The 11,656-nt window shown below is 45.5% G+C and overlaps 1 protein-coding gene and 1 long non-coding RNA gene across 10 annotated transcripts in view; one reads left to right on the forward strand and one right to left on the reverse strand.

The window, feature by feature from the left end:
- BLM (BLM RecQ like helicase) overlaps positions 1-3,202 on the reverse strand; it is a 125,981-nt gene extending 122,779 nt beyond the window's left edge. For all 8 annotated transcript variants that reach the window (XM_053581934.1, XM_053581937.1, XM_053581933.1 and 5 more), the window contains exon 1: positions 3,140-3,202. The gene's annotated coding sequence lies outside the window, so the exon portion shown is untranslated. The remainder of the gene's footprint in view (positions 1-3,139) is intronic.
- Positions 3,203-3,413: 211 nt separating this feature from the next.
- On the forward strand, positions 3,414-9,297 carry LOC128564563 (uncharacterized). 2 transcript variants are annotated; one of them, XR_008374103.1, is made up of 3 exons: positions 3,414-4,086; positions 7,617-7,724; positions 8,274-9,297. It is a non-coding gene; the product is annotated as an uncharacterized LOC128564563 (long non-coding RNA). The 2 variants fall into 2 exon arrangements; XR_008374107.1 differs by lacking the exon at positions 3,414-4,086 and adding an exon at positions 5,382-5,469.
- Positions 9,298-11,656: the final 2,359 nt, after the last annotated feature.

Raw genomic sequence — 11,656 nt, forward strand, 5'->3', positions numbered from 1 at the left:
AGCCTCCCGAGTAACTGGGACTACAGGCGCCCGCCACAACGCCCGGCTACTTTTTGGTTGCAGTTTGGCCGGGGCCGGGTTTGAACCCATCACCCTCGGTATATGGGGCCAGCGCCTTACCGACTGAGCCACAGGCGCCACCCTATCTTGTAAGTTTTTAAAATATTCCTCTCTTCCTTGGATAATAGGTATGAAAGGGTATTCCATCCTATTATTAGAAAAGTTGGACAATTTTATTTAGTGTCTGTATATTCTGAACTGTTTGTTCTATCCTTTCTTCCTTTAAAAGAAATATATGTTTAAGTATAGGCTGGGCATGGTGGCTCAGCTTTTTAACCTTGGCACTCTTGGGAGACCAAGGCAGGTGGATCACTTGAACTCAGGAGTTCCAGACCAACCTGAGCAAGAGTGAGACCCTGGCTCTAAAAAATAGCTGGGCATTGTGGTGGGCACCTGAGGCAAGATAATCAGTTGAGCCCACAAGTTTGAAGTTGCTGTAAGGTGTGATGCCGTAGCACTCTACTGAGGGCAACAAAGTGAGACTCTGAAAAAATAAATAAAATAAAATAAATAAAAACCCAAATAGAAAAAACTAACCAGGCGTGGTGGTGGATGTCTATAGTCCCAGCTACTTGAGAGGCTAAGCAAGAGAATCACTTGAAGCCAAAGAGTTTGAGCTTGCTATGAACTATGTTGCCACCACAGCACTCTACTCAGGGCAACAGAGTAATAAAACTGTTTCCATACAATAACTAAGAGGGTGCCATGAAGGCTATGTTAACCAGTTTGATGAAAATATTTCAGATTGTATATAAAACCAGCACATTCTACCCTGTGATTGCATTAATATACACAGCTATGATTTAATAATAAAAAAGCAAGTATAAATTAAAAGACATGTGTATCTTTTATTTCAAACATTTCTATAGAAAGGTACAAAAAATAGAATGATACTCATGTACTCATCAACCAAATTTAAGTAGTTAAATTTGGTCCTATTTCACTCTTTTAAATGCATAAGACATTTCAGATTCATTTGACACAGGGTCTTGCTCTGTTGCCTAGGCTAAAGCGCAGTGATGTCACCACAGCTCACAGCAGTCTCAAACTCCTGGACTTGAGTGATCCTCCTGCCTCAGTCTCCCATGTAACTGGCATTACACATGCATGATACCGTACCTGGCTAATTTTATTTTTTGTAATGACACCATACCTGGCTAATTTTTCTATTTTTTTGTAGAGATGTTGCCCAGACTGATCTTGCACTCTTGGTGAAAAGCAATAATCCACCTTGACCTTCCAAAGAACTAGATTACAGACATGAGCAACCATGCCTACTCACATTTCAGATATATTTAAAGTGCCACTTGTCCCCCTTCTACTTCCCTTCTCTCCCTCCTCATAGGTAGATGTGTAGAATTTCCCTACAGACTGTTCTTTTACTACAAATACTGGTCTTTGTCTAATTTTTAAAATCTAGTTTCCTCATCAGTAGAATGAAGGCAATACCAATTTCTCCAGATTATTAGGATTGTAAACTATATGTATAAAGTGCCTATCATGGCACCTGACAATGAAAGTGACATAGACCCAGACATTTCATTTCTTCCTAATAAACTGTATGCTACTTTCTGACAGTATGGCTGCCCAGCTAACAATACGTTGATTCAATTTAACTCTATTTCTATTCCCCAAACACAATACCTCTCCTTTTCCCCATTCTCCACCTTCTGATCTCTCTCACTAATTCTTGTCCCTCAGTCTTGACAGTGGCACAGGAGTGCTATTCATTTACACTGGTGGCACCAGGGGCTGTCAGGTGCCTGCCCTAGTTCACGCCATTAGGCGTATAAAGTTCTGTGTGATCTAAGGACACAAGAGGGATGTGGGAGAAAGCTTGATGTGGGGAAATGCTTCGGAGTTAGGTCACTCTTAGTTCAAATCCTGTCTCTAGAACTTAATTATCAAATGCCTTTTCTCCCTCTTTGTGCTTTAGATTCTCCATGTCCAAAATGGGGACAATATTACTCACTTCTCTGGGTAAGGATAATAGAACCTTTACATTGAAGTATTTATTGAATATATTAAGCCCATTTAATCCTAACAAAACGGGAGGAAACAGAGCAAATAATTTTTCCTGTAAGAACAGACGAAAACCAAACGCTCAATGAGGTGTGAATGGATAATCACAGTTAGTACGTGAACCAGCCAGAATTCAAAGCCAGATAATCAGAGTTAGTACGTGAACCATCAAGAATTCAAAGCTAGCAGCGGTTCTCAACCTGTGGGTCACGACCCCTTTGTAACAATGAAAATATGTTCTGCATATCAAATATTTGCATTATGATTCCTAACAGCAGCAAAATTACAGTTATGAAGTAGCAACGAAAATAATTTTATGGTTGGGGGTCACCACAACATGAGGAACTGTATTAAAGGGTAGTGACATTTAGGAGCCATTAGGAAGGTTGAGGACCACTGGAAGGGGTGCCAGGCACAGGACAGACAGTATACATAACATAGCCTGGCTCGGGATTACACAGGTCATTGAAAACGCATTAATAGGCTCGGTGCCTCTAGCTCAGCGGCCAGGGCGCCAGCCACATACACTGGAGCTGGAAGTTCGAATCCAGCCCGGGCCTGCCAAACAACAATGACAACTATCAACCAAAAAATACCAGGTGTGTGGCGGGCGCCTGTAGTCCCAGCTACTAGGGAGGACGAGGCAAATCAAGGATTAAGCCCAGAGTTAGAGGTTGCTGTGACGGGCCAAGGCACTCTACCGAGGGCGACATTGCGAGACTATCTCAAAACAAGAAAACGCATTAAAAGTTTTGCTTCTCTCTCTGGAAGGAAATGGGGTAGTGCCAGAGGTCTAGGCTGTAATCACCCAGTGTTAGGCAATGGAGGGCCCGGGCAAGAGCGTAATTGGGCCCAGGCCCGGCCCTGCCACTGGCGCCCCGGGCCTGCCTCCCCGCGTGGGGACGGTATCATGCCTCTGCTCTCCTCCCGGGGCGCTCGCCAGACTGGAGAGCTCAACGGGCCTAGGCGGACCGAGAGGGCGACGGAGGAGCCTCTTGCCAGGAGCAGGGCTTGGCCAACAAGGACCGGCCAGCAGTTCCACGCGCGTGACACTCACCTCTCACGCACTCCCGACCCACCCAGTTGGATCCAAATTCCCCGCGCGTCGCCCGTGGCCACCATGCCGCGCACCAACTCACTGCGCGCCGGAACCCGGCAGGCTCCAATTGGCTGCGTCCTCAGGACGCCAGCCAATAGCATCTTCCTCCGACATCTATCCCCGCCCCCTCAGGCTGTACGTACGGGGTCGCCTGACCGAGAGGCGGGGCGCGCACTTGTGAGGTCCCGAGTCCGGATCAGCTGACCGCGGTTTTAGCTGTGGCTTCCGGGGCGGTAGTTTTTTGTCCGGATTCTTCTTAGTGCTTTTCCCGTGCCGTGGTTCCTTGTCCGGGCGTTTCTTAGCGTTGTTCCGACGCCGCGGTTTTCTCTGGGCGTTTCTTAGTATTATTCCACGCCATGGTTCTTTGGGCGTTTCTTAGTGTAGGGTAGGCGCTCAGTTACGCGCGGGGCTGAACCCAGGACTGTGGCGGGATCGAAAAACCCGGAAGTTTGCCAGGAACCGAGAATCTCCGCTTCACACGGGCGGGTCCTCTGTCCCAGGCCGCTGGTTCTAGGCGTCTCCGCCTTCTGCAATGCGGCGGCTTTGGCCCCCGGCGGACCTCCGCTCGGCCCCTGCGACACTGTCACTGATGGGAAAGAGAACGTGTGCAGTATCCAGGGGAGAAGCCACGCTGCGCTTCGGCCGATGTCTGCCAGATCTTCCTTTACACTCCTTCCTCTCTTCCCACTTTCCTTCCCTCCTGCCCTTTATTTCTTGACTGTCTTTAAGGAAAAACTGAAATCTGTTTCTGTTTTATTTGTTTGTTTATTGAGACAGAGTCTCACTGTGTCGCCCTGGGTAGAGTTCTGTGACGTCACAGCTCACCGCAACCTCAAACTCTTGGACTTGAGCGATTCTCTTGCCTCAGCCTTCCTTGCCTAGTCCCTCCTCAGCTGGAACTACAGGTACCTGCCACAATGCCCGGCTATTTTTTTCTTGTCATTGTTAGCAGGCCTGGGCCGGTTCAAACCCGCCAGCCCCCTTGTATGTGGCTGGCGCCCTAACCATTAGGCTGCAGGCGCCAAACCTCATTTAAACTTTTCTGATGAAAATACTAATCATGGGTGCATGTTACGGATGTGGGTAATGGAACAAAGCTTTTTCCATTTACGCCCTTTTATGTATTTTGGCTTTTGAACATTTGAGAATGTTGCCTATTCATAATATTAAATACAGACTTTAAAAAATACAATAAACTTGGGCGGCGCCTGTGGCTCAGTGAGTAGGGCGCCGGCCCCATATGCCGAGGGTGGCGGGTTCAAACCCAGCCCCAGCCAAACTGCAACAACAACAAAAAAATGCAATAAACTAGGGGTTGCAATCGTATTTTACAAGCGCTGGGAAGAACAACTCTATTATATCTATATAGAGTTTTCATTTTTTTTTTAATGTTTTATTTTATTTTATTTTTTTTAAATTTTTTTATTAAATCATAACTGTATACAGTGATATGATTATGGGGCATTATACACTCACTTCATAAACCATTTGACACATTTTTATCACAGTGGTTAACATAGCCTTTCCGGCGTTATCTCAGTTACTGTGCCAAAGTGTGCTGGTGATAAGCATATTTACACAGTGAACCACTCAGGAACAAAGTGAGCAAAGGGACAGGGTAGATGGAAAAAGATCTTTGAGTTATGCAAAGTCTATCTGTTGTTTGCTAAGAAGATGCAAGAAGCTTTCTGAGATATTCAGTGGTAACTGCATAGTTCTGTTTTTTTTTTTTTGCCGTTTTGGCCAGGGCTGGGTTTGAACTCGCCACCTCCAGCATATGGGGCCAGCTCCCTACTCCTTTGAGCCAGAGGTGCTGCTCCGTAGTTCTTTCTTTAATATACAGTGTTATTCTTAAGAAACTTAATAGTTCAAAGCAGGATATAGTAGTTTATCAATAGCTCATCATTCCTGTTGGAACAACCAGAAAAACAAAAATACTAAACACCAGAAGAGGATATATGTTTAAAATATATATATATATATATATCTTGGGTGGCGCCTGTGGCTCAAAGTGGTAGGGCGCCGGTCCCATATGCCGAAGGTGGCAGGTTCAAACCCAGCCCCGGCCAAAAGCCACAAAAAAAAAAAAAAAAATATATATATATATATCAAAATATGTGTGTTATGTACATTATATATATATATATATATATATTTTTTTTTTTTTGAGGTAGAGTCTTACTCTGGTGCCCTTGGTACACTGCTGTGGTGTCACAGATCACAGCCACCTCAAGCTCTTGGGCTGAAGTGATCCTCCTGCCTCAGCCTCTCGAGTTGCTGGACTATAGGTACCCACCACAATGCTCAGCTACTTTGTCTATTTTTAGTAGAGATGGGGTCTATTGCTCAGGCTGTCTTGAACTCCTGGGCTCAGGCAATCTACCTGCCTCAGCCTCCCAGAGTGCTGGGATTACAGATTGTGAGCCCCCACTCCTGGCCTACAAATCATATTTTTAAAGACTTTAGAGAGCAATGAAGGAAGCAGAGAAGAAAGATCCATTGGATTTTTGCTTAGTTTTTTCCCTGGGTACTTTTGTCAAAGTCTGGGCATAGGCTGAAGATTGGGTTTGGCTTTTACTGAACCTTTTTTTATTAGACACTGGGTTTCAGTGTGTTGCTGGGACTGAAAGGTGATGGCACAATCGTAGCTCACTGTAACCTTGTATTCCTGGGCACAAGCAGTCTTCCTGCCTCGGCCACCCAAGTATCTAGGACTACAGATGTGTGCCACTACACCCAGCTAATTTGTATTTTTTTTTGTAGAGATGGGGGGGTGGTCTTACTGGTTGCCCAGGCTGGTGTCCAACTCCTGGCCTTCAGTAATCCTTCTCAGCCTCCCAAAGTGCTAGGATTACAAATATGAGTGGCCACACCCGGCCTGCACTGGCCTTTTGATGGCTACTTGGGCTAATGCTATATAACAGGCTCTGAAAGAGCCCTAGACAGGATGCTCTTCTCCCGTGGGATCTTTGCCGAGTCTGGGGTAGATAGCAGGCAAGGGCTGAGCCCTGGCTCGAGGTGAGAAAGGCAGAATGAGATCTCCTGCAATCTCTTGATGTTTGGAGGAAGGGGCCTATAACAAGACAGGTCTCTCCAGAAAGAATTAGAACCAGGCACTCAGGCTGTAGCTGAGACTGCAGCTCACCCCCACTCAGCTCATTTCCTAATTGGATTAAGGGATTGTGCTTTTTTTTTTGAGACAGAGCCTTAAGCTGTCCCCTGGGTAGAGTGCATCACAGCTCACAGCAACCTCCAACTCCTGGGCTCAAGCAATTCTCCTGCCTCAGCCTGCCAAGTAGCTGGGACTACAGGCGCCTGCCATAACGCCTGGCTATTTTGTTGTTGTTGCCGCCATTATTGTTGTTTGGCGGGCCGGGGCTGGATTCGAACCCGCCAGCTCAGCTGTATGTGGCTCGTGCCTTAGTGGCTTCAGCCACAGACACTGAGCCAGGATTGTGCTTTTGAGCATCATCTAACGGGAATTAGGGTAAACCCTGTGGGGAATATATGATTAATTTCAACATCTGAGGCTTTAAACAATATTTGGCATATAATCAAAAAATTACAAGTCAGAGGAATAGGCAGGTAGGATAGACTGAATAACACCACTTCCCCAGTATGTTTCCTTCTGATCCCTGAACACTGTGAATGTGCTACAAAAGGGACTTTGAAAATGTGATTAAAGTAAGGGCCTTGAACACAGGTGGTGGTTAGCTCAGTTGGTCAGAGTGTGGTGCTGATAAAGGCCTTGAAATGGAGAGATTATCTTTGTTTACCTGGGCAGGTCGGATATAATTGTAGGGTTCCTTATGAAAGGAAGGCATGTGGATCAGAAAGAGCATCGGATTGAGAGGACAGAAAGAGTGAAGAAGGGTCACAGACAGGGAGTATAGGTGGCAACTAGAACCCAACAAAGATGAGGAAACAGATTCCCCTGGAGCCTCCAGAAGGAGCCGACCTTGACTTCAGCCCAGTGAGACTGAATTTGGATTTCTGGTCTCCAGAACCATAAGATAATAAATGTGTGTGTTGTAGGCCACTAAATTTGTGGTAATCTGTTATGGCAATAACAGGAAACTAATGCAGCAGGGTAATGTGTAAGAGAAAAAAAGCACAATAGAAGCAGACCTACAACTGCTTTGTCATCGAGGACTTTACTGTTCAATATGTCATAGAAAAGGAGGGGAACAATGGAAAAAGTGCTGAGACTCGGACATTTCAACAGAGGACTGGAATATATAAAACCCTAATGAACCTTCTACAACTGATAGTTATAATATCTAAAATAAAGAATTCAGATGGGCAGAGCAGCAGACTGGACACAACAGAGGCATGTGGCTAATAAAGTAGGACAAGCCAGTAGAAAATGTCCAAACAAAGTACAGAAAGATGGAGCAATAATTACATAATTCTTGTGTGTGTGTTTTTGTTGTAGTTGTTTTTGAGATAGAGTACTGTGGCCTCAGCCTAGATCACAGCAACCTCCAACTCCTGGGCTCAAGTGACCCTTCTGCCTCAGCCTCCTGAATGCCTTGGAACACAGGTGCCTATCAACATGCCTGGCTAGTTTTTCTGTTTTTAGTAGAGACAGGGTCTCACTCTTGCTCAGGCTGGTCTTGAACTCCTAAGCTCAGGGGATCCTCCTGCGTTGGCCTCCCAGAGTTTTGGGATCACAGGTATGAGTCCCTGCACCCGGCCTACAATGTTCTTGTTTAATGTCTCCCTAGCATATAATATTTAGCCAAGAAAGTTGCTCATTTAATCTTAGAATGTTTGTTGTAGAAAATAAAGGGAATTCGTTTATTTAAATTGTAAATAAACTCACTTTGTAAATCATATTATAGAAACTCATGTTGGACTCCTGGATCTGGTTTTCTCCTCACAGATTGCACATAACACACAGTAAAGCTTACACCAGTTTGAATATAAATACCACACTCATTTTACAACTCTGAATTTGTTTTCACATTTGTAAAATAGAACTAACTAGTACATGTCTCATAGTTTGGTGTGAAGATTAAGTGACATAAGGCTCTTAGCATAATTCCCAGTACAGAGTAAGTATACACTTTTTTATTAATTTCTCCTCTAGCATGAGTATAAGCCATGATATGGGAATCATGAAGGGAACCTGAGGAGCCTGCCACGTGGACAGAGCCAGTGAGAGAACAGATGCAGTGCCCTAGGTGCAGTCTCCACGAATGGCCACCTTTACTGGGGTGATGACATAATTTCAGCTTACCGAGGTGTGCAGAAAACATTTTCTTTATTTTTATATAACAACTTCATATTATTTTGAACTTCAATGTGCCAGGGAGACAGCAAATGAATCCCAGAAATGTGGAGGTTTGTTGCCTTCCTTTTTGCCAGCTGGTGTGTAAGTCCTAGGGGCTCCCGTTGTGCCAAGGTGTGTGTGTGTGGAGGGGAGAGCAGTGGGTCCATTGTTATCTTTCTCCCCAGTCACAGGAGGTGTGATGTTCCTGTGCACGTGTCTTCTCCAGGTCTGGGGCATCTCCCCTCACCTCTGCTCACCATCAGGGGCCCATGGCAATCTGTTGCTTCAGTGCCAAACAAAGACATGGACACCCTGGAGAAGCTGCCTGTGGTGTTGCCAACCCAGACGCCCTGGACAGTAGTGTCTCTGGGATTATGCTGTTCCCTGGGGCACTGCCAGGAATCAGGGCCTCCAGCCATTCTTTCTTGGACCCTACCTCATCACTATTCTCTCACATCAGTTCCTTACTTTTCTTTCTCCCTGCTTACAGGGCTTCCTTAGGGAAGCCCAGCTTCTTAATAGATTTATATTTTTGGAGACTTATTTTAGACTGCTGCTTCCCACTTCTGTGGCTGCTTCATTTCTCAGTTGTGCTGGTAGATGTGACATGCAGAAGTTGCTTAAATGGATGGGGAGAAAGGGGATGGAGAAGACTAGAAGAAAATAAGAATGTGCCATGGTTCCGGTTCCAGCTATGCTGGCATCTATGGTCTCAGATTAGCCTTTGTACCACAACCAAACAAAACTGGACAGAAGATATGAATGAGCCACTGTTTTATGGCAGTGGATGGCAGACAGTGCAGGACAGCAGTCCCTGAGAGGACTCATGAGATGTTCTATCTCTCTGCTGGGGGCAGTTTTCTTTTTTTTTTTTTTTTTTGTAGAGACAGAGTCTCACTGTACCGCCCTCGGGTAGAGTGCCGTGGAGTCACACGGCTCACAGCAACCTCTAACTCTTGGGCTTACGCGATTTTCTTGCCTCAGCCTCCCGAGCAGCTGGGACTACAGGCGCCCGCCACAACGCCCGGCTATTTTTTTGTTGCAGTTTGGCCGGGGTTGGGTTTGAACCCACCACCCTCGGCATATGGGGCTGGTGCCCTACTCACTGAGCCACAGGCGCTGCCCTGGGGGCAGTTTTCTAATTATAGCAGGGCATGCTAGAATACTGCCGGGTAGGGATGCCCCACTGTGTGCAGGAGTCCAAGGTTAGAGGTCAGGACTACTGAAGCAGCTGCAATTCCCATGTCCTGGTATCACACCAAGAGGATAGAGCTGTGTATGGAGGAGGCAGAAATCTATGTTTGAGACATCACATAAGCTCTTGTCTGAGGGTTGGGATATACCTGAGGAGGGCAAGGCTACCTGAGGCTTACAGGAGAGGCTGCTACAGAGTTGAGAGCAAAAACAAACACTAGTGGCCAAGCAGATAACAAAATCCAGAGCCTCAGCTGAGCACGGTGGCTCACACCTATTATCCTAGCACTTGGGAAGACAAGGCAGGTGGATTGCCTAAGCTCAGGAGTTCAAGACCAGCCTGAGCAAGAGCGAGACCCTGTCTCAAAAAAGTAGCCAGGCATTGTGGTGGATGCCTATAATTCCAGCTACTTGGGAGGCTGAGGCAAGAGAATCGCCAAGAGTTTCAGTTGCTGTGAGCTATGACGCCAGAGCACTCTACCCAGGGCAGCATTCTACCAGGGCGACATACTGAGACTGTCTCAAAAATAAATCCAGGAGGTACTCGTAGCTTAGTCAGCAAGGCGCTGGCCACATACACCTAGAGTGGTGGGTTCAAACCCAGCCGGGGCCTGCTAAATAATAATGGCAACTGCAACCAAAAAGTAGCCGGGCATTGTGGCAGGCGCCTGTAGCCCCAGCTACTGGGAGGCCGAGGCAAGAGAATTGCTTAAGCCCAAGAGTTTGAGGTTGCTGTGAGCTGTGATGCCACGGCACTCTACCCAGCATGACAGCTAGAGATTCTGTCTTAAAAAAAAAAAAAATCCAGAGCCATTACTGTGTCTATTAAACAATTTAAATTTCTAAAAATGCAAGGAAGGGGCGGTGCCTGTGGCTCAAAGGAGTAGGGCGCCTATATGCTGTAGGTGGTGGGTTCAAACCCAGCCCTGGCCAAAAACTGCAAATAAATAAATAAATAAATAAAATTAAGACATGTGCATTGCTTTTTCAAAAAAAAAAAAAATGCAAGGAAATGGGAAAATATGACCTGTAGTCAAAATAAGAAGGAATAAGTAGAAACTGACCCAAGATGGTCCAGATTGGATTTAGTAATGGCTTTAAGGAAATAACTATAAAATGTTCAGAAATCTATAAATATATTCAGAACTTACTATAAATATGTTTAGGAAAATAGGTTGAAAGAATTAAAGGAAAATATGGTCTTAATGAGTGAATGAACAGAAAACCAAGCAGACAAGTGTCAATTATTAAAAAATACCATAGCTGACTGGGTGCTCATAGCTCAGTGGTTCGAGCACCAGTCACATGCTTCAGGCTGGTGGGTTCAAACCTGGCCTAGGCCTGCTAGAAACAAACAAACGACAACAAAAACAACCAGACATTGTGGCAGGTGCCTGTAGTCACAGCTACTAGGGAGACTAAGGCAAGAGAATCGCTTAAGCCCAAGAGTTTGAGGTTGCTGTGAGCTATGATGCCACAGTGCTCTACTGAGGGTAACAAAGTGAGACTGTCTGAATAAAATAAATGAATAAATAAGTAAATAATAGTTTACAGGCTTTAAAAAAAATACCATAGCTGGGCACAGTGGCTCATGCCTGTAATCCCAGCACCCTGGGAGGCTGAGAAGGGTGAATTGCTTGAGTTCAGGAGTTCAAGACGCCTTCTGTGAGAATGAGACCAACTCATAAAAAAATGAAAAACCTAGCCAGGCACCACAGTGAGCACCTGTAATCCCAGTGGCTTCCAGAGGCTGAGGCAGGGAGATGCCCATGGCTTGAGTCTGAGGTTGCAGTGAGCTGTGATGCCATTGTACTCTGCTCCAACTTTCACTTAACTCCTTATTTTTGGTACAGCACTCACACTGACTCTGTCACCCCTGACTCTTTCTGCTGTCCTCCGTTCACAGACTGGGCACCAAAGGAAAAAAAGGCAAGGAAATAAAAATAAAAAAATAAAAAATAAGTAAGGAAATAAAAAAAATATCATAGAGAAATTCTAGAACTGAG

This window comes from Nycticebus coucang, chromosome 2 (assembly GCF_027406575.1).
Source record: "Nycticebus coucang isolate mNycCou1 chromosome 2, mNycCou1.pri, whole genome shotgun sequence".
NCBI classification, from domain to species: domain Eukaryota; kingdom Metazoa; phylum Chordata; class Mammalia; order Primates; family Lorisidae; genus Nycticebus; species Nycticebus coucang.